The sequence below is a fragment of the Eutrema salsugineum genome, unplaced genomic scaffold (assembly GCF_000478725.1).
Source record: "Eutrema salsugineum unplaced genomic scaffold, Eutsalg1_0 scaffold_8, whole genome shotgun sequence".
In the NCBI taxonomy this organism is placed as follows: Eukaryota; Viridiplantae; Streptophyta; class Magnoliopsida; order Brassicales; family Brassicaceae; genus Eutrema; species Eutrema salsugineum.
Window position 1 is genome coordinate 9,447,904 of NW_006256414.1, and position 25,234 is coordinate 9,473,137.

General features: G+C 41.8%; 2 non-coding genes across 2 annotated transcripts; both read right to left on the reverse strand.

The window, feature by feature from the left end:
* Nucleotides 1-5,448: 5,448 nt before the first annotated feature.
* On the reverse strand, nt 5,449-5,553 carry LOC112082311. Its single transcript, XR_002896971.1, has one exon. It is a non-coding gene; the product is annotated as a small nucleolar RNA R71 (small nucleolar RNA).
* A 12,348-nt stretch (nt 5,554-17,901) lies between these two features.
* Nucleotides 17,902-18,008, reverse strand: LOC112082560. Its single transcript, XR_002897232.1, has one exon. It is a non-coding gene; the product is annotated as a small nucleolar RNA R71 (small nucleolar RNA).
* Nucleotides 18,009-25,234: the final 7,226 nt, after the last annotated feature.

Sequence of the window (25,234 nt, forward strand, 5' to 3'; positions counted from 1 at the left end):
TCACGCCCCTTCCGTAGGTAGCTTTTGTTTGATTCATCACTGTCGTGGATCTGATTAAACTTTAGATCAAATGCTAGGTGATCCATTTAGCATACATACATTAGGATCGAAATGAATGCGCAATCATGTAAAAAACGAAATCGTGAATCTAAAAAACCTAGATGTTTTCCATCATGATGGCCCTTTTGTCTCTTCTATATTGCCGCTAAAATGGGGATGATCGGATAATGAGAAGCTCTTTATTGGTTACCAAACTTCTAACTACCTGAATTTATCCAAAAAAGTACTTTTGCTCTAAAATGCACTATTTTGGTCCAGATTTCCTGAAAAGTCTTTTGAAACTATAAAAAATTGAAATCAATTATAAAATATTAAAAAGAGAGTTAAAACACCTGCATAAGACATTAAAAAATGATCCATAAAAATGGTAAAAAGCGTGTATTATCAAATTCCCCAGACTTAGCATTTTGTTTGTACTCAAACAAAACAAAGATCTATTCCTAGAAAAGAGGTTTGAAAAACGCAATAACTAACAAAATCTCTGTGACCATACTTCTAAACTATAACCAATCGGGTGTAGCCTAGAAAACTTTCACCAAAATACAAGCATCAACTAGTCCGTTGATCCGTCATGCGAAAATCTACACACCTAGATCTAACTTCCACTCAACTAGCTTTTACATTTATTAAAAGTTCCAGTGGTTCTCATCAAAATAAAAATAAATAAGGCAATCAATGCTAGGTATTCAAAGGGCTTTTAGGGGTGAAGTTCTGAAGTGTTTAGGGTTACCTTAATTTCTGAAGAAGCAAGATATTATGCAAAAGAGCAAGAGAGGATGGAGCTGTTGGTATACACAGTTCCCAATCACCTCCTTGTCTTAGAATCTCTAATCTTCTTCTTTAAAATCTCTTCATATTTCCCCCGGACTTAGATTTTTGTCTAAGTCATAACACCATAGTTTCATAGATGAATACTAGTTGTTTTTGCTCCAAACAATTTCGACCATTTAAGACTTTTTACGCTTTTGTTTCCATTCCTTTCATTCTTTTTTTTATCTCTCTTTTATTTCGATTTTTTTAATCAGTCTTAGCAAGAACAAAGATTACCAATAAGAATGAGTTTCCTGATGCATCATGAAGCTAGATAGATTGCTGACACACATCCTCCCTAATTTCATTCAGTCCTTCTCTTGAATGACTGAAAACTGTGACGTTCCTCCCTCTCTGGCATTTTTGCACATATCTACAAATAAGACTAAAACAGAGAATGCATAAGGTTTGAAAGAGCTAGCATGAGGAGATAGTGTAAAAGCACATAGGTCGAAATCATCATAGTTTTTTGCAAACATTCCTGAAAATATTGAAAGGTCTTCAACATTACAAGAAAAATGTTAAAAACTGCAAAAAAGATAAGAAATAAAATCAAAACAAAGAAAATAGATTAGTAAACATCCTCCCCAATCTTAAATCACACTATCCCCATTGTGTAGTGAAAAGCTGGTAAATAAAAGGGATAAAGTCTAAAAATTAAAGAAAAATAAATAAAAGAAAAGAATAATGGTAATAGAACCATAGTAGTGATGGCGAGATGATGAAGAATAGATGCATGACAAGCTTTCATGGCTGCTATCCGTCTATGTGGCAGATGAGTCGTCATCAAACTGGTGGTTCTTCTTGAGGAATTGCATCATGCGCGTGTTATGTCTCTTTTGCTGCTCGATCTTCCTCTCCAAGGCTGCAAAGTCTGCATCACTCCTGCTGGATGCACTGGTGCAAACAGGTCTCGCATGGGTAAGTACGGTGCTGGTGCAGGCTAGAGTCTTCTGCGAGTCTCAGCTGCATCTCTCTTGGCTTTTGCAGCCAGGAATTGACTCACACTCAATGGAAGAAGGGGAACAGAGGGTAAGGACTCGTGTATACCTGCGCTCAATCTAGGGTCTGCGCCATCTCTGAGTCTAGGAACTGACTCTGAAGGTAAAAGAACTCTAAACTCAGATGTGTTAGTGTAGAACTTGTAGGAAAACCCCACTGGATCAGTCTGAGCATGGGATATGGTTCTGTCTCTGGAGAACTGAGATAGATCAAATCAGTCTTCAGAAATTGGAGTCTCAGCTGATAAATCAACTTGAGCAGAAATCATGATCGCGGTAATGATGCTTCCAAAGGCTGGTGAAAAGTCTTGGCAGTTTGAGATGAGAGCTTCATGCTTCACCTTCACCAAATTCTTCATAATGATGCATGCAAAAAAGGGAAAGCGTGGGTGATCTGAAATTGGCAGCTGAAGGGTAACTAGCTCTGTCTTAAGCACATTGGCCTGGTTGTTCCTCAAGAAGATGGTGTGTGCAAGAAGCTTGTGCACAAAGTGCACCGCAGGATGAGTGGGGACATAAGATTTCGTTCTCTCTTTGTCATACACACCTTGGCCCATCACTCTCCATAGATCCTCTTTTGGATCTTTCTCGAGTGTCATCGCATCAGTGTATGGAAGCTTCCAAGCTTCACAAAGCTCCAAAATGGTTAGTGAATAAAGATGTCCTTTAATAGAGAAAGAAAGTGTACTATCTAAGGCTCTGGGGTTTGCTTTCTTCCTGTAGCACATGGTTACAGATGCTAGAAATTCTCTATTTTAGCCTCATAGGTTTGAAAGTTTTGCTCCATGAAATGTCTGATTCCAAGTGAATCAAGATACTATACCATATCCTCTTTAATATCAAGCATCTCAAGATTGGAGTAGTCAATTGCTAGTGTAGGCTTGATCTTTAGCCTCTCAAGCTTCTCCAAATTGTTCATGTTTGGATCAAGAGTCTGTCCAACATGTCTCACTTTGGTTCTGGACGAAGATGCAGTGTTGCGAGGTGGTGATGCAAGATCGCGATATAGAAGGTTCTTGTCTAGCTCTTGCAAGAATCTCCATCTGCTTGGAGATGAAATCAGCTAGAGGAGTTTTACTCTTCCAATTTGTCTCACTGAGAGCATCAACTGTCCCCTAGAAATAAGCTCTCTTTGCGTGTCCACTCTTCTTAGAGCGAGTTAGACGCATCAATGGATGTTCTATATTCTGTAAAACAAACAAAAATTCTTAAAAAACCAAATGAATAAGGGTTGTAATTATAATAATTCTTATGAACAATTGATAACATCTGGTTTTGACCACTTTTATAGATCAATTTCAATATCTTATGCAGATGTTTTCATCCAGTTTTCAAGATTTTATAAATGTTTTCCATGTTTTGGAGTTTTAAAAGGCTTTTCAGGAAACTTGGAGCTTTGGAGCTTTGGATAAGTTTAGGCCGTCAGAAGTTTGGCAACTAAACAAGATCTTTTCACCGTCTGATCAACCCCAAATTCGGAGACATTATAGAGGAGACAACTAACTTTCCAACACACTTAGAATCAAAGCAATCGAACGGTTAGATCTCCAGATATCATCAATGCACTGAAGGCCAATCAACACAAGTCCAGTCAAGGACAGAAGCTTTTACCCGCGGCCAAGCTTGCTCCCACTGCGGCTCAGGTCCTTTCACCCCCGGTGGACCTATCTCCGAATCCCAGGAGCCCAACTAAGGCCCAAGACATTTTCTGCACCCATTTTACAAGCCCTAGACGCCGAGACTTGGAGAACCACTATAAATACTCTTTTCTAGGTCTTTTGTAAGGGAGCATCTTTCTTCTCTTTGAGAGAGATTCATTTGTAGTTTTAGGTTTTATTTTTATGCATTTGTAGAAGCTTTTCATTGCGACACTGTCTTCAATAAGAGAAGTTTTTTTGTCAACTTTTGTTTCTTTACTTTACTTATTTCTAGTTCTCAAACCGATGATGATGTCTATCTTAGCCATGTCTGAGTAGTCCCCTAGTTGGATGAAGGGGAAATTCAAAAGGATCCCATGTTTGAATGACATCTAGGTATTTAGGAAAAAAGATTTCGATTTTTACATGAAACTCCCATTCATTGAAATCTCAAAGCGGTAACTCTGGATTGATCACCCAGAGTCCGATCCTAGGTTAAATCCGAGCCACGAGAGTGTTGTATCTGGGTTGCCTGAACCGGATCTTATGGACGTCACCGTCGTAGGAGACGAAAGCTACCTACGGAGGATACATAAGCCAAGATGGATTCCGATCTGCAATGCATAATCTTGTTCTGGTATAAGAGCGAGAGTTAATTGCCATGAATGAGTGATTAGATGATTAGGCTGACGAGAGTTGGCTAATCATACAACTGTCTATCCTAGTTTCAGATTCATAGAAAATCCTTGCCTAAAATCCTTGTGTTTTATAACATTAACCCTAAAGATGAACCTTAAGCCCAGCTCCGTTTTTAATATTGTTTTCAACCGATTTTTATTTCCAGCTTTTTAATTCTCTGCCTAATTAGATTTAGTGACAAACCAAAACCCCTTTTTATCAGATTAGGTCTACGATTATTTTTAGCATCAGTTAGAAGTCCTCAACACACAAATCTTTGTGGATTCGATCCCTAAGTACTACTGCGTTTGCTGTGCAGTTGCAGCTTGTCTAGGTAAAACTTGTGTTGCCCACTGCACCCACATCAAGGTTTTGGCGCCATTGCTAGGGATTGTCGCTGTTGACTTGATTTCTTAATCTAATTTCAATCCTAGACCACAAGATTTTCGAGCTCTGCTGGAGATTTTCTAACTTCTCTTTTTATCTTTGCTTTCTTTGCTCTCTGGTGCATGAAAACTAGGAGAAATCCTGCCAACATTGTACCGCCCTTAGACGAGATTGACAAACACGAAAGAGAACTTCAGAAACTCAGCCGAAGGACGCTCAAGATGGCCAATTCGAATGCCCATCGGGAAGATCTTTTAAACCGTGATCAAGATAATCACATTGGAGACAATGACCGAGATGCTGCCCATGAAGGAGATGGCCTGCCACAACTCGATGAAGAGGGAAACCAAAGCCATATAAATGCTGCTCAAGCCGCTGATACCGAAGGAGACAAGACTTGGTCGATCCCGAGGAAAGAAGGAATGATGAAAACATTGTTCCACCAAATGGTAGAGAGGCCAATCGACCCATACAAATTGCCAATTCTGCGAGAAGACAGCCCCGCAATAGACTTATTGCCGATTTTGATGCACCTCACCAACACTTCCAAAATAGATCAGCTATTCAAGTCCCTACCCCAGAAAGAGGAGATCATCAGATAAAAGCTCAGATTGTCTCTTCGGTGGAGCAAAATCAATTCCATGGAATCTCTACTAAGCATCCAATGGACCACATTAATCTTTTTAAAGATATATGTGGAATGGTGAGAACCACTCCAGAAACTGTGGACTATGTGAAGTGTAAGCTTTTCCCTTTCTCTCTAAGTGATAAAGCTTTTAGATGGTTAAAATCTATGCCATCTGGTTCTATTACTTCATGGGAAGAATGCAAGTCAGCTTTCCTGAACCACTTCTACACCAAGTCAAGATCGAACCAGCTGAGAAACAAGATAAAAAGTTTCCAACAAGTCCCAGTAGAATCATTCTATGAAGCATGGGAGAGATTAAAGAGTATGAGAGAGACTGTCCTCATCATGGTTTCTCTGGAGCAAACCTACTAAGCACCTTCTACAGAGGACTTCAGAAGAAGTATCAACTTTTTCTTGAAACTGCCAACAATGGAGATTTCAGTTCAAAAACTATACCACAAGGGAAAGCACTCATCAAAAATTTGGCTGTAGCTAACAGCAACAACAACCTTGAGTATGAAAGATCAAAGAAGACTATCATTAGTCATGAGTCAAGGGAGATCGCTGAGCTAAAAAGAATAAGACATCAACTTCTTAAATCTCAAAATAAGAATGTACATGCTTGTGATACTGCTGCAGGAAATGAAGAAGATGGAAGATATGAAGATGATGGCATATATGAAGAAGAAGAAATCAATTTCATGGGAGCTCAAGCATACCAGAACCGATTCAGTCCAGCTTTCAACAACAACTTCAGGAATGCCAACTTCAACAATCTATCATACAGGAGTCAGGGAGCCGAGAACCCCCAAAACCAGCGTTATCCGCAGCAGCAAAGGAATTTTCCAAACAAGTTCTAAAATGGGAACTATGGAGGAGGAAATTTCCAACAAAGACCAACTTTCAACCCTCAACAAGCGCAGACCAGCTCATTAGAAGCAACCCTTTCCCAGCTAAGCAACCAGGTGAAATCGTTTGAACAAAGTGTGATGCAGACATCTCAAGGCAATGAGAAGTCGATCAGGGAAATGGGAGTGAGGATCGATTGTATGTACAATAACTTGAATGGGAAGGTTAAATCTCTTGCAACCCATGTCAAGAAGTTGGAACATCAGATAGATCAGACAGCAGATTCAATGAAGAGACAACCAGGAGTCTTACCAGGAAGAGTGGAAGATAATCCAAAGAAGTTTTGCAAAGCTATGACAGTAGTTTTGGAAAAAGAACCAGTCACAGACTCTAACGAAAATTCGACACCTGAACCCCTCATGGAGGACACTAAAACCGAGTATGAGAGAAGCCATATCATCCTGGTTAAGGTACCAAAACGCTTGCCTGATCAAAGACTCAAAAAGTCTAAGGATCCAGGGCGTTTTTCTTTCACTTGTTCTATTTCTGGAATTGAATTTTCAGATTGCTTATATGATTCTAGTGCTAATGTGAATATTATGTCAAAATATGTTGCTGAGAGACTTGGTATAGGAACATTTGTCCCATCTCCAGTAAGGATAATCTTCGGTGATTCATCTTAAAAGAGGACAGAAGGAATGATCCAGGACTTGCCACTAGTCATTGGAAACAAAATCATCCCAGCCGATTTCCAAGTCTTAGAGATGGACCAAGACAAAGAAAGACCTTTGATATTTGGTTGCCCATTCTTAGCAACTGTAGGTGCTATCATTGACCATGCAAATCACTGTTTAGTTTTCTTAAATATGGACAGGAATAAAGTTCTACAAGACCACACCTGATCAAGCTCCAAACCACAAGGACAAAAGCAAAGAGAAGATGTTGGATAACAAAAAGAAACTAAAAGCACTTGCATCCAGACAATTTGAAAAGATCAAGATCATAGTGGTGCCACCAGACATCAGCAAAAAAAAGAGAAGAACCTTGAAGAAATTATTGAGAATACAAAATATGTCTTCAAAGATGCAAAAATCTTTAAGAAAGGGAAAGGGATTGTGATTCAAGATGAAGGAGATCCAAAATTTAGCCTAAGGAGGATCACGAGGACTCTTGTTTCAAGAGATCCTGCCTTTTCTTCTCAATCCTAATCTTATCAAGAGTCTAGCTAAAAGACTTCCAACAAAAGAGTTTCATGGGAGACAATCCATTTAGTATGATTTTTTTTTCTTTTTATTTCTTTTTCATTTGATCTTTTTTTTTTATGCATTTCAGGCTTTCATAAACCCCAGAAAAACCAAAAACATTCAAAAAACCAGAAAAATACAAAGAGATAGGAGGAAGAAACCGGAAACCAGAAAGAAGCAGGTGAAGCCTGAACCATCCTTGCCGCGGCCACGATCATCTCAGCCGCGGCCAAGCCTTCGTTTGCCGTGGTCCATACGCCTCACCCGTGGCCAAGCCTTCGTTTGCCGTGGTCCATACGCCTCACCCGCGGCCAAACAGTTCCTTGCCGTGGCCGCGCATGCCTGACCTGCAGCCGGGCTTGTTTTTGATTTCCGGCTTGTTTTCCAAATTTCCCACAAACCAGAACTTCAAAATCCCAATTTATTCCGGGATTAAACCGAGAAGTTTCTGAAACATAATTTCCGTGTTAAACATGCCAAGGTAAGTCCTTAAAAGCTTTTAAAATAATTTTTTTCTTAGGAAAAACACTTTTTGAAAAGAAAAAGAGGATTTCAAAGATCAAAAAGCTCTTTTTCATCATCTTCTCCAACAAGCTTGGAGATTTTGAGAAAAAAGACCAGATTTTAAACTTGACAAATCTCTTTCAAATTTTTGAACCTGTCTCTCTCTTTTTCAAAGGAGATTCTAGATCTATCATCACATAACACTTTCATCAAGGTATGTATCCAAATTTCTCTCTTTTTCTTAAGAACTCAAATTTAGGGTTTTCTTAGAATGAGTAGAAATTCACCTTATGATGATTGGAGATTGTGTTTGAACTTAAGACTAGACTTCTGGTTAATTGCATGCTTAAACACCTAGACCATGTAAATTTGAAATTTTCAAAAATCTGAGATTAGAGCACTTGTGAAAATCGAAATTTGAAGATCTGTTTGATTCAGCTTAGTAAATCTGAATTGTTTGGTCATTATTGATAGATAACCAGATTACATTACATATGAGTAAGCATTAACATCATCTTGATTTAGAAATCTCATATGTTGGACATCACTATATTGAACTTGACTAGGAAGTCACATATTTTGCAATGTCTGATGCATTTACAGCTTGTTTGTCATATGAATATGTATGTGATAGCTGTATAAACAACTTGCTCATAAAAAAATCGATTCAAAACCAGCTTCAGTTACTCTTTGTCTCGAGAATTTTGTTCTGCAGGTCATGAATCTCTCTCAGGTACGACTTATTCGAACCAATAGGAGTGCTCATGCGAAGAAGCCCCACTCGCAGGAGACCTACGATGCATTAACGAGACACAGCTGAGTGATGATGAAACCTTCTCCACCTTCATATCAGCACAGAGAAGAATCTTTTCAGGAGAGATTGAAAGAGCCCCTACTCAAAAATTTATACCTCGGAGAGCTAAGCCTTCCTCTAGGCCAAAGGTGAAGTTTGTTGGTAAAGCCATTGATCCAGACATCACCTACTTGGAGCAGCTTGAGAAGCTGAAGATCAAGCCAACTCCAGCAATTGATTACTCTACTCTTGAGATGCTTGGAATCAGAGAAGATGTGATATGGTATCTAGATAGGCTTGGAATGAGATCATTTATGGAGCAGAGTTTTCCAACCTATGAGAGCCACACCAAGGAATTCCTTGCATCAACGACTTTGTGCTACAAGAAGAGAGTTACTCCTAGAGCTCTAGATGGCACACTCTCCTTCTCTATTGGAAGTCATCTCTATTCTCTTACCATCTTAGAGATGTGTGATGCTTTGAAGTTGCCATATTTTAAAGAGATTGCATTGGAGAAAGATCCAGATGAGGATCTTTGAAAATTGATGGGTTATGGAGTTTATGACAAAGGAAGGTCCAAGGCCTCACTACTCTGTTACCCTGCTGTTCGATATGTGCACAAGCTACTAGCACACACTGTGTTTCTCGAGCCAACCAGGCGAATGTCCTCAAGCCAGAGCTGGTGACACTACAGCTACCTTTCGCAAATCACCCAAGGTTCCCATGCTTTGCTTGCATCATTGCAAGGAACCTAGTGAAGGTTAAGCATGAGATGCTTACATCTGAGTATCAGGACTACTCACCAGCCTTTGGGAGCATCATTACTTCGCTTATGGTAGCAGCAGGAGTTGATCTTTCAGCTGAGAGACCTCTTAGGGAAGATTGGTTTGATCTCCCTCAGTTCTCCTGAGACATGACTATCACCAAGATGGACCCCATTGGATTCGCTTACAAGTTCTGCGCTAGCACCACCGAGTACAGGGTCCTTCTACCTTCGGAGCAGACCCAAGATGGAAACCAAAGACTCGCGATTTACTACCATCATTGCCACTCTTACCTCTGACCATGAAGCAATTTCTGGCTGCAAAAGTCAAGAGAGAGGTAGCTGCAAACAGCAGGAGACTTCAGCCTGCACCATCTTCATCTCGAGCCAGTTCCTCCCAGACCAGAGCATCTACTAGAAATGATGCAGACTTTTCAGCTTTGAAGAAGAAGCTTGATCAGCAGGAGAGGATCAACAGGCGCATGAAGAAGTTCCTGAACCACAAGTTTGATGATGACTCTTCTACCACAGAGACAGACGACATCCATGAGACATAGGCGCCTATTCATCACCTCATCATACCCACGGTTCTATCACCATTTTTCTTTTATTTTATTTTAGACTCTTTTGTTTTTATTCACCATCTTCTCACCAACTTTTTCACACTGGAGACAGTGTGATTTAGGTCCGGGGGAGGATGTTTATCCGTGCTAATATGTTTTTCTTTGTTTCTCATCTTTTCTCTGCAATTTTTAAAAATTTTATGTGCTTATTAGAAGACCTTGAATAATTTTCAGGAATGTTTGACACAAAACTATGATGAGTAAGACCCATGTGTTTCTAGACTTTACATGCTAGTTCTTTTGTGGTTAGTACTAGACTAGGCTGTAGCTAGATTACTTACAGTACGAACTCCCACCAGAGGATTTCTATTCATGAAGATCTTTTTTGCCAAGATATACTAGCTCATTTCACTTGAACATAATATTGACATCTAATTTTCTCATCATTTAGCAGGCATCATGATATAACATCTAGAACATCTTCACCTTATTGTTACCACTCTTTGTTGTCCTAGATGGCCATTTCATCTTTAGCTGGCACCACACCCTTTACCCAAACCTTTATGTTAAAACCTCATGCACTCTATCTTTTGTTTGTATCGACAGATATGTGCAAAACCGCCAGAGAGGGAGGAACAACATAGTTTTCAGTCACTCAAGAGAAAGACTAAAGGAACTCGGGAAAGTAAAGCATAAGGAATCTATCAAAGCTCAATGGTGCCTCAAAAAGCTCAAACTTAAAGGTAAATTTCGTGCCTCTTAAGACTCTACATCCAAAGGCATATTTCCCTTTCAAAAAAAAAAATCGAGAAAAAGAAAAAGTGAAAGGAAAGGAAAAATAAAAAGCCTAAAATAGTCAAGGATGGCCGAAATCATTTGAAGCAAAGGCTACAAGTATTCATCTGTGATGATTTTAAAACCTGGACAAAAATCTAAGTCTGGGGGAGACATGGAGAGACCTTGAAGGAAGGAGATCAGAGATCTAAGGCAAGAAGAATGTGACTGGAAACTGTGGATATCAACAGCTCCACCCTCTCTTGCTGTTTTGCATAATGTCTTATCTCTCCAGAAAAACGTAACCCTAAACACTAAGAAACTCACCCTTTAAACAATCATTTTGAATACCTAGCCTTGATTGCTTTACTAAAGTCTTTTTGATGAGAACCACTTGAACTTTTGAATGAATGTTAAGAGTTAGTTAACTGGAGATAGGTTTAAGTGTCAAGATTTTCGCAAGAGGGATCAACGGACTAGTTATGCCTATATTTTGGTGAGAATTTTCTAGAGTATACCTGATCTGAGCATAATGATTAACTTTGGTTAAGAAGAATGGTCTCTGACATTTTGTTAGTTCCTGCGATTTTCAAACTTCTTTTCCAGGTTTAGATCTTTGGTTTTATTTGAGGACAAACAAAGGTTTAAGTCTAGGGGAGTTGATAACACCTGATTTTAACCATTTTTATGGATCACTTTCAATATTCTATGCATGTATTTTCACCTGATTTTAAAGGTTTAATAAGTTTTTCCATGTTTTGGGGTTTTAAAATGCTTCTCAGGAAACTTGGAGCTTTGGAGTGCATTTTGGAGCAAAAGTACATTTTTGGATAAATTCAGGCCATCAGAAGTTTGACAACTAAAGAAGATCTCTAACCGTCTGATCATCCCCAGATTTGGAGACATTATAGAGGAGACAACCAGATTTCCAACACACTTGGAATCAAAGCAATCCAACGGTTAGATCTCCAGATATCATCAATGCACTGAAGGCCATTCAACACAAGTCCAGTCAAGGACAGAAGCTTTTACCCGCGGCCAAGCTTGCTCCCACCGCGGCTCAGGTCCTTTCACCCCCGGTGGACCTAAGTCCGAATCTCAGGAGCCCAACTAAGGCCCAAGACACTTCCTGCACCCATTTTACAAGTCCTAGACGCCCAGACTTGGAGAAACACTATAAATACTCATTTTTAGGTCTTTTGTAAAGGAGCCTCTTTCTTCTCTTTGAGAGAGAGCTCATTTGTAGTTTTAGGTTTTATTTTTATGCATCTGTAGAAGCTTTTCGTCGCGACACTGTCTTAAATAAGAGAAGTTTTTCTGCAACTTTGGTTTTTTACTTTTGTTTCTTTATTTTTCTTCTTTCTAGTTCTCTAACCGATGATGATGTCTATCTCAGCCATGTCTGAGTAGTCACCTAGTTGGGTGAAGGGGAAATCCAAAGGGATCCTATTTTCGAATGACATCTAGGTTTTTAGGAAAAAGAATTTCAATTTTTACATGATTCTCCCAGTCATCCAAATCTCAAAGCGGTAACTCTGGATTGATCACCCAGAGTCCGATCCTAGGTTAAATCCGAGCCACAAGAGTGTTGTATCTGGGTTGCCTGAACCGGATCTTATGGACGTCACCGTCGTAGGAGGCGAAAGCTACCTACGGAGGATACATAAGCCAAGATGGATTCCAATCTGCAATGCATAATCTTGTTCTGGTATAAGAGCGAGAGTTAATTGCCATGAATGAGTGATTAGATGATTAGGCTGACGAGAGTTGGTTAATCTTACAAGTGGCTATCCTAGTTTCAGAGTCATAGAAAATCCTTGCCTAAAATCCTTGTGTTTTAGAACATGAACCCTAAAGATGAACCTTAAGCCCAACGCCATTTTTAATATTGTTTTCAACCAATTTTTATTTCCAGCTTTTTAAATCTCTGCCTAATTAGATTTAGTGACAAACCAAAACCCCTTTTTATCAGATTAGGTCTACGACTGTTTTTACCATCAGTTAGAAAACCTCAACACACAAATATCTGTGGATTCAATCTCTAAGTACTACAGCGTTTGCTGTGCACTTGCAGCTTGTCTAGGGTAAAACTTGTGTTGCCCACTGCACCCACATCAACAATGACCCCCTATACAGCATCAGCAAACATATTCAATAGCAAGCAAACAATAATTGAATCACATATGACAAAAAACGAAGTTTATGACCAATTTCGGATTTCTGATGTTCCACATAATTTTTTCAAAATATAGTGTGTTTGATGCTTATTCATATGAAAACTAAGTAGATTACCTACTACTAATCACTGATCACTCGAAATTTAACAATGCTAGACAATAAAGCTCTCCAAATTCGAATTTTTCCTAAGTGATCCAGATCTCAGATTTCAAAAATCTCAAATTCATAGCAGCCAGGTGCTAAAACCTCAAATTAAACTACCCAGAAGTCTATTCTTAAGCTTAATAATCATATCTAATCATCCTAAGGTGAATTCTCACTGAATCTTAAGAAAGTCTAAAATTGAGTTCATATGAAAAAATGAAGAATTTGAATCCATACCTTTGTGAAAAGAGTGAGATAGGAATAGATTTGGAATCTCCTTGGAGAAAGAGTGAGGTAGGGTCGAAAATTTGATTGAAAACCAATAGATATAAAATCTGGTATTTTCTTAAAATCTCCAAGCCTTTTGGGAGAGATAATGAAAAATACCCTTTTGATCTAAAAATCCTTTTTTCTCTTTTAAATAGTTGTTTTTCAAAGAAAAAAAAATAGTTTAAAAGTTTATAAAGATTTACCTGTCATGTGGCCCATGAAAGAGTAATCAGGGAAACACATGGTTCAGAAACGGATTTTTCTGGGATTGCATGAGTTCTGGTTTGCGGGAAAAAATAGAAAACAGGTGCGGGTGAAATGGCTTGGCTGGGTGCGGGTGAAATGGCTTGGCTGTGATGGATCGAAGCCTGACCGCATGTGAAGCTTGTGTGGCCATGGTGAATGGCTCTGTCCACTCCTTTTTTTCATCTTTTTTCTTGTTTTCCTTAAGGTGCTGGATGCCTTCTCATATCTTTTTGTTTTTCTTGTTTTTTGAATTTTTTGGGTATTCTAGGTCTTATAAAAGCGTGAAATGCATAAAAAGAAAAGATCAATTGAAAAAAATTCCTTTGTCTTCTCTATCACTTCCTTGAAGCCCTTTTCTTTCACTTCGTTTATGTGTGGTGGCACCACTATCTTGATCTTTGAAATTGCTTAGATGCAAGTGGCTGCAATGCCTTAGCTTTTCTGTTTTCAGCTTTCTTCTTTCCAAAGTTTTCACCTTAGGTCTGTCCTTTCGAATTGGAGCTTCATCTAGAATGGTTCTATAGCACTTTTTCCTGTCCACATTTAAGAAGACTAAACAATGATTTGGATGGTCAATAAAAGCTCCTATAGTAGCTAAAAATGGTCGACCAAAGATCATTGGTCTATCCTTGTCTTGATCCATCTCTAACACTTGGAAATATGTTGGAATAAGTTTACTTCCACTAACCAACTGAATGTTTTGGACCATTCCTTATGTTTTCTTCTAAGACGAATCACCAAAGATTATCCTTACTGGAGATGGAATAAGAGTTCTTATACCAAGTCTCTCAGGAAATTATTTTGAAATAATGTTCACATTAGCACCAGAATCACATAAACAATCTGAAAATTCAATTCCAGTATTGAAACAAGAGAAAGAAAAACGTCTTGGATCCTTTTACTTTTTCAGTCTTTAAAAAGGGATTCGTTTTGGTACCTAATATGGCGATTTCATACCTCCTTCATACTCGGTTTTGATATGTCTATATTTTACATCATTTAGAGAGCATTTTAGAGTCCTCATCATGTGTTTTCCCCATGAAAATTGTGTCTTTAGGCATGAAAATAGGATTTAGGGTTTGCATTAGGTCCCAAAGAGTTTTGCATGTTTTGAAGTCTTTATCAGGTGCTTTGGGAGTCGTTTGGAGCTTAAGAAGAGGAGCAGAGGAGAAAACGATGAAGAAAAGGGTCAAAAATGGTGAAAACCGCTTGGAGGAATTTCTCGGCCAAATCGCGTACCGGACGGTCAGAAACCTTGGTCAAAATCCTTACCGATCGCTCATTACCGGCCAAAACCCTTACCGATCGTTCAACCTAGACCAAAAAGCTTACCGATCGCTCAGCACCGACCAAAACCTGTACCGATCGACCAAAGTCAGCCTGGGTCGAAGATCAGGTGCAAATACCGCGGGTTGAGTTTTTGGCCGAGGCGAAGGAATTTTTACGACCAAAAAGCTTACCGCGGTACACAGCCCTCGGCCATTTTCCTTACCGCGGGAAGCTTTTCTCGACCAAAATTTGTCCTTGTCCGCGCATTTCAAAGATCAGCAATCCGGGGAACCTTCCGGTCCGAACCAGTTGGCGGGGTCTTCAGCAAAGTTGGAGATAATCAAACAAAGATCCCAGAACAATTGGAATCATCCAATTCGGACCCGTGGGGAGAAAGATACAGCTTCCGGAAGATGCACCAACATTACGCGCATCCGAGAACCGAACGGCGGAGCACAAAGATCACGGCGGACGGAGCCTTTCCGGACCAAATCAGCTTGCCCAGTCTTCATCAAAGTTTGAGATCTGTGAATGACCCTTTCAGAACAGTTGGGATCGCTAAATTCGGAGCAGTGGTTTGAAAGATAAAGTCTCCGGAGTTCACATCGGTCTAAAAAGCTTATTTTCTGGTGATTCCAATACGGTTCAAAGATGTGAAATCCAGGAAGCCCTCCACTTCCCAAGCTCCGACGGTCTCTTCACCAAAGTTCGAGCTTATTGAGTCATCTTGACTATGGAACTGGTCTCAGAGCATTTGGAGTCGTGGGATGAAAGTTACTGTTTCCGAAAGATGACATGGTCAATACGAGCCCAAATATGTTGCGATACACACTAAGTGTTTTCTCAGGGCTCGGCATCATAACCTCGACATCGGCCAAGTCAAGGCTCATATTTTGGGAGTATTCTGAACTAGGCCTCGTGCTGACACCTCGGCACGTTGGAATCAAGGCATGCACACGTAAGAAATGAAGTTGGAACCGACTAAGTGTTGAACGTGCACCTCGGTGCAATGACCTCGGCGTGCATGCCGGACCCTGTTCGATCAAACCCCTCGACTACCAAGCGCCTCGGCATCTCATGCCGAGGTCCATTGTCACAAACCCAGAATCAAGAACAAAGCTGCCCAAGAATACACACGTGAAGATGGATCAAAGACTAGGGTTCATGCATGTTCTTGACGTGTTCTTCACGAGATCTTCATTTGGATCTGGACTCACGTGCACTCCTCGGCATGAAGACCTCGGCTTCACTCTCCGACACACCGTGGCACTCACCCATCAACCCAAGATCGCGGTTCAGTACCCGGTTTGTTCCGGGCTGACCCGCGACACTTTACCTTTGCTATATATACATTTTGAGACTAAAAACCTAATGATCTTATCTCTTATCTGTTTTTGGCTTTAAGAACTTGCCTTTTTGGTGAAACTTGGTGATTTGAATCCGATATCTTGTTGTTGCATAAGAAATCTTGTTCTTTATTTATTTCTTTTATCATCTAACATTAAACTCCTCATCATGACCAGCTACACGTCTTGCAAAGGATTTAGTGAGCTCGTTATGATTAGTGAGTAGTCGTTTAAGCGGCTTTAGATGGGTAGATTATGGTGATTTCAAGGTAGATTAGTGGGTTTAGGTGTCTAGTCTTGCATGTTTCATTCTTTAACCGACGAGATCTTTAGGCTGGATCCAAGCACATCACTTGAGGTTCAGATCTGAGACATATCTCGCATCAAAAGTGTTTGTAGAAATGTCTGAACCACTCGGTTAAGGGTTTAAGCGCCTTTCATCACGAGAGTGATAGTTTGTTCTCTTAAATGACATTTTTGAACTGATTCTTATTGCTGATTGGTTCGATGCTTCTCAAAAGACATTTTTGGTATGAAGGAGGATCAATTTAGATGCTTAATACTTTCATGAGAAGATTAACATGCCTTGAGTTCAAAGTTAAATGAAACCGCTTGATGTTTTGATTCATTAACCCGCTAGTTGAACTTGGAAGCACCCGAGTCAAGTATCTCGTCTAAAGTCTCTTGCTTTATTACATATTATCATCATCTGAATCGCTTAGTTATCATCTGCATCTTTGCTTTGTTTGATTCTCATCATTTACCCTACTTACATGCTTAATCGTTGTTATTTAGCTTAGAAAAATCTTCACCTTTTTATCTTGACTTAAACAAACAAACAACATAGACTAGTGTCTCGTTGACAAGTCTGGATTGACACCTCTTAGTACTACTTTGACAAGGGGATTGATAGCCCTGAGACCTAAAAACCATATCTATCAATTGGCGCCGTTGCCAACTTGTCGGAGCATTAATCTTTTGTTTGTTCTTGAGCTCAAGATTTTAACTTTCTTTGTTTTACTAACTTCTTTGCAAGTTCTTGTGTTGCTTTCAGGTGCATGAAAACCAGGTCTCGGAGCACAGAACCGCCTCTACCGTACGACGACAACATCAACCGGATTGAGAGGCGAGCTCGCGAGAGGGAACGGCATTTTGAACGACTTGGAATGGCAGAACAGCAAAGGATCGAGCAACAGGATCAAGAAGCCGAACACCAGGCTCATGCTAATCAGGCGCAGGCAGGCAGGAATGAACAACAAGCCTATGTTAACCAACAACAAGCTCAAAGGAACGAAAGGCTTGCTCAGCAAAACCAACAACAAGCTAATAGGAACGAGCAACAAGCCCACCATGTTCATCCGCCACCGCCACAAGCTCAGAGACAACCTCATCCGGTCTTTGTTGGAGAGAACGACCGAGCTAATGCGCACCAATACCGAGCTGGGATTCAAGCTCCACCGGTTCAAAACAACAACTTTGAGGTTAAAGCTTCCCTGCTCAATATGGTGCAGAACACAAAGTTCCACGGTCTAGCCGGAGAAGACCCTCTTGAGCATCTAGATCAGTTTGATCGGGTTTGCGACCTAACTAAGATTAATGGTGTCTCGGAAGATAGCTTCAAGCTACGCTTGTTCCCATTCAGCCTCGGTGATAAAGCTCACCAGTGGGAAAAGAACCTCCCGAGGGGTTCTATACAAACATGGGAGCAATGTAAACTGGCGTTCCTATCAAATTTCTTTTCCACATCACGCACGGTTAAGCTCAGAAACCAGATCTCCAGCTTCACGCAGCACAACAATGAGAGCTTTAGCGAAGCTTGGGAACGGTTTAGAAGCTACACTAACCAATGCCCCCACCACGACTTCTCAGAGGCATCCCTCTTGAGTACTTTATACCGAGGTGCACTCCCCAAGATCAGAAACCAACTCGATACAGCTTCAAATGGAAATTTTCTTGGGAAAGAGATCAATGCGGCAATGGAACTAGTCGAGAACCTAGCCATGTCTAATGATACTTATGGAGAAGACTTTGATAGAGTAAACCGTACAGAGAGCTCCAATGAAGAACAGCGTATGAAAAAGGATATCAGAGAGCTTCAGAGCAAGCTTGACAAAGTTCTGATGGCGACACAAAAGCCAATGCACTTTGTAGGCGAGTTTGATGAGCAAGGGCCAAGTTTTGACAATGTTAATGAAGATGGTCTAACTCAAGAGGAGCTGAACTACATAGGGAATCAGCAGAGATATCAGCGGTTTAACAACTACAACAGTAACCCAAACCTCTCATACAGAAACCCGAATGTAGCTAACCCTCAAGACCAAGTGTACCCTGCTCAGCAACAACAACAAAGCTATGCTCCAAAAGCTCCTTTTCAGAATACCTTCCAGCCCAAACAACAGTTCAGTGGGCAACAGCACGGCTACACTCATCAGAATCAAGCGGCTCAGGGAAACAACTTCACCAGCCAACCGCAACATCACAAGTTTCCACCAGGGTTCAATCCGCAGCCGATGGGTAATCAGCGACAGAATCAGGGAACAGGTCAGAATCAGATGGGAAACGATGTCTGTGGGATATTACAGCAACTGTTACAGGGTCAGCAGAGAGTTGAGAGCCAGCACGCGACAATGCAGCAAGATATCAGAGAGCTTAAGCAGAATCAAGCCTCTACATCATCCCGAGGTCCGGCTTTACCAGGTAAACCGGAGCCCAATCCCAAGGAGTACGTAAACGCCATTACACTGAGAAGTGGCAAGGAACTACAAGCTCCGAAGCCTACTACTAAGCTCATTGAGGCCAATGAGCAATTAGAGGGGGAGGCAGCCTCAGGTGATGCGTGTAAAGAAGCGGATTTTGAGAAAGAACCGAACAAGGACAAAGGAAAAGAGGTGGAAAAGACAACTGAGCTTGAAAAGCCATACGTTCCACCACCACCTTACCAACCCAAGATACCGTTCCCAGGGCGTTTCAAAAAGAAAATCTTAGACAAAGCCAAAGCGGTCTTTGAGAAACACTTGGAGAACACGCAACTCACCTTACCCATTATAGATGCTTTCTTAGCTATACCACAGCTTGGGAAGTTTCTAAAGGATGCGATCCTCAACAAGACAAAGGAGCTCCAGGGTATGGTAATACTGAGCCATGAATGCAGCGCCATAATTCAAAGAAGGTCTATACCAAGGAAGCTATCCGATCCGGGCAGCTTTACCTTACCGTGTGCTTTAGGTCACTTGAAGTTCTCAAACTGCTTGTGTGATCTAGGAGCTTCTGTGAGCCTAATGCCATACACGGTGGCGAAGAGATTGGGATACAAGAGTTACAAGCCGGCCAAGATCTCTCTTATACTAGCTGATAGATCGGTTCGCTTACCGGTGGGTTTGCTTGAGGATTTACCTTTAAGGATCGGTGAGATAGAAATCCCCACGGACTTCATAGTTCTTGAGATGGACGAGGAACCATTGGACCCTATCATCTTGGGCCGACCGTTCCTAGCGACCGCAGGAGCCATTATAGATGTGAGAGGAGGAATGATTGAACTACACATCGGTTCCGAGCATATGAAGTTCAATGTTAAAGAGATGATGAAAAAACCGACCATTGGAGGTCAGGTTTTCTATGTGGAAGTGATGGAGGAGCTAGCTGATGAGCTCCTGGAAGAGTTGAACGCAGAGGATCCGTTACAAGTGGTCCTTACACGTGAACAAAGCGAGCACGGGTACTTGAACGAGGAAAGCGAGGTGTACAAGCAACTTTTGGACCAACCGAAGGAACTTGGAGCTGAGGCTAGGTTTTTGGAGCTCAGGAAGAGTGGCCTCGACATCTTAGACAGCGAGGGGTCCATGGGAACAGAGGAGACACCTCGGGATATCATGGCCGTGGTAACTCGTATCGAGGCCGATGGTAATCCGCGCGAGAACAAGGAAAAGGCCGAGGAAGCTGTTCCGGGCCAATATAGCTTTGATGCCAATTGGAATGAGGCAGACGCTCCCCCTGTTGAGCTCAAGCCTCTACCAACAGGGCTCAGGTATGCGTTCTTAGGCTTGAACTCCACTTTCCCTGTGATCATAAACGATAGTTTGCTTGAACATGAAGAACGTGCATTGCTTAATGAAATCAAGAAATTCAGGAGAGCAATAGGGTATTCCTTGGCCGACATAAGAGGAATCTCTCCTGATATATGCACTCATCGGATCCACCTGGAGGACCAAGCCATGTCCTCTATTGAGCACCAACGTCGCCTTAACCCGAACCTCAAAGAGGTGGTTAAAAAGGAGATACTAAAGCTCCTTGAGGCAGGGATCATATATCCAATCTCTGACTCTCGGTGGGTATCTCCTGTGCACGTTGTGCCCAAGAAAGGTGGTATCACGGTGGTAAAAAATGATAAGAATGAACTCATAGCCCAAAGAACTATAACCGGCCATCGCATGTGCATTGACTATAGGAAATTGAATTCTGCATCAAGAAAAGATCATTTCCCTTTACCATTCATTGATCAAATGCTTGAACGGTTAGCCAATCATCCTTATTTCTGTTTTCTCGATGGATACTCTGGATTCTTCCAAATACCAATAGATCCAAGAGACCAAGAGAAAACGACATTCACTTGCCCTTATGGCACTTATGCTTATAGGAGAATGCCTTTCGGTTTGTGTAATGCACCGGCCACTTTTCAAAGATGTATGATGCATATTTTCTCTGATCTAATTGAAGAGAAAGTCGAGGTGTTTATGGATGATTTCTCCGTATACGGCTCCTCTTTCTCCGAATGTCTTGCTAATCTTTCTCAGGTTCTAAAGAGATGTGAGGAGCATAGGCTTGTGTTGAACTGGGAGAAGTGTCATTTCATGGTACAAGAAGGCATTGTCTTGGGGCACAAGGTATCAGAGAAGGGAATAGAAGTGGACAAGGCCAAAATCGAGGTGATGGTGAACCTACAAGCTCCGAATTCTGTAAAAGGGATAAGAAGCTTTCTTGGGCACGCTGGGTTCTATAGGCGGTTCATTAAGGATTTCTCCAAGATAGCTAGGCCTTTAACTAGGCTATTGTGCAAAGAGGTGGAGTTCATCTTTGATGAAGAGTGTGAGGAAGCGTTTAAGAGGATCAAGGAGGCTTTGATCAGTGCACCAATTGTACAAGCTCCCGATTGGTCTTTACCATTCGAAGTGATGACTGATGCATCTGACTATGCCGTGGGAGCTGTCTTGGGGCAGAAGAAAGATAAGAAACTCCATGTGATTTACTATGCCAGCCGCACCTTGGACTCAGCTCAAGAAAAGTATGCAACCACCGAGAAGGAAATGCTTGCCATTGTGTTTGCATTTGACAAATTCAGGAGTTATCTAGTGGGATCAAAGGTCACGGTTTACACAGATCACGCGGCCTTGAGGTACTTGATGTCTAAAAAGGACGCTAAACCGAGGCTTTTGAGATGGGTCCTATTGCTCCAAGAATTCGACATGGAAATACTTGACAAGAAGGGCATTGAAAACGGGGCCGCAGATCATCTCTCAAGGCTGAGGATTGAAGAAAAGGTCCCCATAGACGATGCTTTACCTGAGGAACATCTCATGCTGGTACGGTCTTACTTAGAGGTGGAAGAGGCCAATACGATCAAGGAAAGAAGTCTCCCATGGTTCGCGGATCTTGTGAACTACCTGTCCTGCGGATTAGAACCACCGGATCTTGATGCCTATCAGAGGAAAAAGTTCTTTAAAGACGTGATGAGGTATCATTGGGATGAGCCGTATCTTTACGTGCTTAACAAGGACCATCTCTATAGGCGATGCTTGGCCGAAGAAGAGATCCATCCGGTGCTACAAGAATGTCACGGTTCAGCGTACGGTGGTCACTTAGGTGCATTCAAGACGGTTGCCAAGGTTTTGCAAAGCGGCTTCTGGTGGCCGACTATGTTCAAGGACGCTCAAGACGTGGTAAAGAGATGCGAGGCTTGTCAAAGGCACGGTAACATATCCAAGAGGAATGAGATGCCCCAAAACCCAATCTTTGAGGTCGAGGTCTTCGACTGTTGGGGCATTGACTTCATGGGTCCCTTTGTGAGTTCATACGGAAACCAGTACATCCTTGTCGCGGTGGACTATGTGAGTAAGTGGGTCGAGGCTGTTGCATCCCCAACCAACGATTCAAAAGTGGTGGTAAAGCTTTTCAAAAGTATCATTTTCCCACGGTTTGGAGTTCCAAGAGTAGTAATCAGTGATGGGGGAAGCCATTTTATCAATAAGACTCTTGAGAGTCTTTTAAGGAAGCATGGGGTAAGGCACAAGGTAGCCACACCTTATCATCCGCAGACTAGTGGTCAAGTGGAAGTCTCTAACCGACAGATAAAGGCTATTTTAGAAAGAACCGTGAGCTCATCTAGGAAAGATTGGAGCAAGAAACTTGATGATGCTTTGTGGGCTTACAGAACCGCGTACAAGACCCCCATTGGAACCTCACCGTTTAACTTGCTCTATGGGAAAAGCTGTCATCTACCGGTTGAGTTGGAATATAAAGCATTGTGGGCAGTGAAACTTCTTAACTTTGACATCAAGACTGCACAAGAGAAGAGGGTTTTACAGCTTCATGAGCTTGAGGAAATCAGGTTAGATGCTTTTGAGAGCTCTAAGATCTACAAGGAAAGGACCAAGGCGCTTCATGACAAGAAGATACACAAGAGAGAGTTCAAAGAAGGAGACCAAGTTCTGCTGTTTAACTCGAAACTCAAGCTATTCCCTGGGAAGTTGAGATCCAGATGGTCCGGTCCATTCAAAATTCTTGAAGTAAGGCCTTATGGAGCGGTTGTTTTGAAAGGAAAAGATGGACAAGGCTTTGTGGTAAACGGTCAGAGGGTAAAGCACTACCTGGCATCAGAAACAAGAGAGGAAGCTACCTCAGTTCCTCTTCTTGAACCAGAATCAGCCTGAAAAGGTATGAAAAGTCAAACTTAGTGACGTTAAACAAAGTGCTCTTGGGAGACACCCCAAGCTTATCCTTGTACATATTTCGCTTTTCATCTTCTTTTTCTTTTTACTTGAAGCTTTTTGAAGGGTTTGTTAAGTGTTTCAGGAGTTAGATGGTGAATCTTGATGATGAGAGTAAGAAAAAGCTTGAAAATGACACGGCCTGATGAATTAAGTCCTAGAGTGTACATAGCCTCGGTATCGACCCTTGGTATATACATACCGCGGTCACCTTTTACCGAGTAAAGCCTGAGAACCTCGGCTAGACTCCTCGACTCGATTTCATCATAGCCGTGTCCGAGAAGTGTCATAGTGAAATGACTAAGTGTGGGGGAAGGCCACGGTGTAAACACCTTGGTATAACTATACCAAGGGGCAAAGTTCACTTAAAACAGTCTAAAACCTCGATCCTAGACCGCGACCAGTCTACACCAGGGCCGGACCGTTTAAACCCCCTGCACCAAGTGATTCTTTGTTAAAACGAGTGACCTCGGCATGATACCCTCGTGGTGGAGCATACCGAGGTGCCCAGTTTCAAGAATGATCAAAAACATAAACACTTGGGACACTTGAGTCAAAGAAGAAGGTTTGCGCGGACTAAGGAAAAGATTTGAAGACCGCGGGGAAATTCTTGTTAACTTGAGCTTAGCCCACTCGGCTTGGTGCCCTCGGGGTAGAACAAGTCGAGGCCGCTCAAGAAAACACGAGAAAAACCACTCTAGTCCGTACGGCTCACGTCATTCCCAAGTCGCGCCATTTGGAAGCTTTGCGCGGTAATTTGAATTTAAACGACCGGTCAAAGCTGTTTTGGCGCGGGTCAACGATCGCAGCTGGCAGAGAAGGGGGGACCAGTCCCACTACAGTCCAAACGCCAGCTGGAAAGCGCGACACCGCCCATACCAGCCTCCATCCCGAGCCAAAACCGAGAGTTCGCCTTCTTCTCTCTTTTCTCTGCATTTCACGAGCACATCTCTCTCATTTCTCATCCATTTCTTGTGATTCCAAGCATTCTAAACTCGTTAAGCTGTTGTACATTCATCATAAGCATTCCACTAAGCTTGAACCTTGGATTCCCAAAGGTATTTGCATCTTAAAGAACTCATCTTTTTCCTTCATTTTTTGCGAGCTTTATTGTTTGTGAAATGTGAAATCGATTCTTTCAGAACATGTCGGCCTTTGGGAACAATTTTAAAAATTCCATTATGATAGATAACATAAGAAAAACCGGTCTTTGCTCTGAAAGTCACTTGTTCTTGAATTTTTAAAATTCTTGAGAAAATGCGCTTGGAATCGGTCTTAATGATGCTTTGAGATGTTGAGCTGAACTGTTTAGATATCGTGTCTTTCTTTGCTTGTTCCGGCTTGTTCTTACTTCCTTTGATGTTTGGAAAAAGCTATAACCCCGGTCTTGTTAGAGAAAAAGCTCTGTTCTTGCTATCTTAAGAGACATATGCTTGTTGATGTACATGATTCTAACGGTCTTTTTAAGGATCTGCCTTGCAGATGACCCGCGACCGAGCTGTTCCCACTCATGAGACGAACAAAAACGAGGTCCAGAGGAGGAGTACAAAAGGGAAAGCCGTGGCCGTGGCACGCAATGGTGGAACAAGCAAGAAACCCTCCGTGAGATCCGATGGTGAGCCAGCCGCCAAGCGAGCAAGGAACGCCGAGCTCACTCTGGTTCCAACCCTTGAACCAAAAAGGAATGGGGAGCAGGCAGCCACTGAGAACGATGGGGACGAGCTGAGAGCCATAGTCCCTCATGAACCCGATTGTGGCAAGAGGGCCAAGAAGGAACCAAAGCCCGAGCCCGAGGAGGAACATTTCCCGACCACTGAGGAGTACTTGGACCACTTTAATTCTATAAGAGTAGCTCAAGGTCGGTTCCCTGATATGGAGCTGTTGAGGAAGCTTGAGATACTCGATGATGTCACACTCATCTTTCAAAACATGGGCTTGTCCGAGTTCTTCATGATGAGCGATGTTGCTTACGAGGGGATCACACAACAGTTTCTTGCCACTTTGGAGGTTGTCATCTACCCCAAGAGAGATCCCAAGCGTCTACATGGCAAGGGGTTCGGACACATTGAGTTTGACATAGAAGGCGTGCACTACAAGGTCAGTTTCAAGG